Below are 2,625 nucleotides of genomic sequence, written 5' to 3' on the forward strand. Positions count from 1 at the left end.
ATGTATATACTTGTTCTCTATTTTGTTTTGGCGTGCCTATATAAATAAGAATGAACTACATAAGAAGTTTCTTGAAAGAAAAGAAAACAACTTAAAAACTCACATAGTTTCCAAACCGTGTAGCAAAGTTTTTATCCACTTCAGCAGCAAGATCATGTTCATTTATATTTGGATATAGATCTTGCAACAACTCTTCATACATGTTGTACATTAAGATTAAAATTGTTTAAAGTTATGAGAAATTAAATAAAAAATGACTTAAAATGTTGTGAGTATTCTTACCTAAGGTAAGGTTGCATCTTCTCTTCATTAACCAATATGTAAGAATGAGTTGCATTGAATTCCTCATCGGTCAGCCTTCTACTCTTGAGTTTCCCATATGGGCGGCCAGGATATGAAAATATAGCTAATGTTTCATTGTCATCATCATCTTCAACTCCTCCATCATCATTTCTAGGCACCTTTCTGTTACGTGTATGAACACTAGGTTCGAAATAGTGAGAGAAAAATATTGATGCTTCACGAACCAAGTATATGTTGCATATTGACCCTTCAACTCTAGCTTTATTTTTCACATCTTTTTTCAACTGGTGTAACAATCTAAAGTATAACATTTTATTTATTAACCAGAAGTTTTCACTTAAATGTTCAAAATACAATGTGAATTAGAAAACAAACCTTTCAAAAGGATACATCCATCGATATTGAACGGGACCACCCACTTTTTCTTCGTACGGTAAATGCTCCATCGAGTCAAAAAAATCAAGGGACAAAGATAATCTCTAACTTACAAAGAATTATTGGGATCTCAGCTTCAATCCTTTCCATGTCTTTGGTAGTAATTATCTTTGAAGTTAAGCTTTTGAAGAAAAGACTCAACTCAGTAACTGCTTCCCACACATTTTTTTGGCAACATCTCACGAAATGCAACCGGTAACAATCTTTGCATAAAAACATGGCAATCATGGCTTTTCATTCCAAACAGTCTACATGAGCTCAAATCTACACACCTTCCTAAATTTGAAACATACCCATCGGGGAAACTCAAACTCTCTACCCATTAACATATGACTTTCTTTTGCTTCTTCTCTAATGCATAATATGCTCTTTGATTTTGATTTACTCCTTTTCTCTTCTTACAATAGAGTTTCAGATCATCTCTTGCATTTGCATTGTCCTTTGTCCTCTTCTTAACATCCATTACAGTGTAAAACAAATTCTCAAAAAAGTTTTTCTCAATATGCATAACATCAAAATTATGTCTAATGAGGTTTGTTTTCCAATAAGGTAAATCCCAAAATATGCTTCTTTTTTTCCAACCATATTTGCCACATGATTTATTTACTGCCTCCGCATTAAGTTCAGTCACTTTTAATAGACCAAGTTCTTCAATTTGCCTTACGGTTTCTTCACCATTCATACTTGGAGGAGGACCTTTTTTCTCTACACGATTCTTGATGAACTTTATCTTTTCTATATGGGTGATCAGCATTGAGGAATCCTCTATGACAATCAAACCATGAGATCTTCTTACCATTTTGAAGCCTAAAAGCTTGTGTATGTTTCCCATAATGCGGACATGCTAGCTTCCCAGCCGTTGTCCATCCTGATAACATTCCATATGCCGGAAAATCGCTAATTGTCCACATCAAAGCAGCTCTTAATTGAAAATTTTGTCTCAAAGAAACATCATAAGTTAAGACACCTTCTTCCCATAACTGCTTCAGTTCTGCAACAACCGGTTGAAGAAAGACATCTAATTTTTGCTTAGGGTTCGCAAGTCCAGGCACAATTGCAGTCAAAAACATGTAAGGCTCTTTCATACACATAGATGGTGGCAAATTATAAGGTGTTATAATAATAGGCCAAGATGAATATTGTTTTCCTGAAGCTCCATGTGGTTGAAACCCATTAGTACATAGGGCTAATCTAACATTACGTCGTTCGGCTGCAAATACAGGATAACTAATATCAAATTGCTTCCAATCTTCAGAATCAGATGGATGACACATTACCCCGATATCTTGACCATGATTTTCAGCATGCCATCGCATGGAGGCGGCAGTTGCTTGTGAAGCATACAATCTTTTCAACCTTGGAGTCAAAGGAAAATAATGCATTCTCTTGAAAGGTATACGCGAACGTGTAGATGAACTTCTTGACTTTTTGTACCTTAGTGCGTTGCAAAACTTGCACCGATCAAGATCTTTGTCTCCCCTCCAATATATCATACATCCAGACCTACAAGTGTCAATCAATTCCACAGGTAAACCAAGTGCTTGTGTTAACTTTTTGCTCTCATATAAACTATTAACCATGTTATTCTCCTCCGGTAACCCATCCTTTATTAATTGGCAAATAGCATCAAAACATTGCTCAGGGATGCGATATTTGTTGGATTAGTGTCTAAGTCCATAACTATTTTGGTATGTACTTGACCCGATGGTGCATGGTCCTTTTGGGTTGCCTTCACCAAAGCAACTTGATAGAATGAATTATGGAGAGAAAGGATTAAATATGATTTATTAATATAGTATGAGAATAATATATTAAAGTAGAAATCATATTTTTTAATTAATATTAGTCAATAATTAATTGGTAATTAGTTTTGGACTAAAAGAGATT

The 2,625-nt window shown here is 34.9% G+C and overlaps 1 pseudogene; it reads right to left on the bottom strand.

Moving 5' to 3' along the window:
* Positions 1 to 278: 278 nt before the first annotated feature.
* Positions 279 to 2,318, bottom strand: LOC145095962 (uncharacterized; annotated as a pseudogene).
* Positions 2,319 to 2,625: the final 307 nt, after the last annotated feature.

Source organism: Lactuca serriola, chromosome 3 (genome assembly GCF_051521515.1).
Source record: "Lactuca serriola cultivar US96UC23 chromosome 3, Lser_US96UC23_V15, whole genome shotgun sequence".
Lineage (NCBI taxonomy): Eukaryota > Viridiplantae > Streptophyta > Magnoliopsida > Asterales > Asteraceae > Lactuca > Lactuca serriola.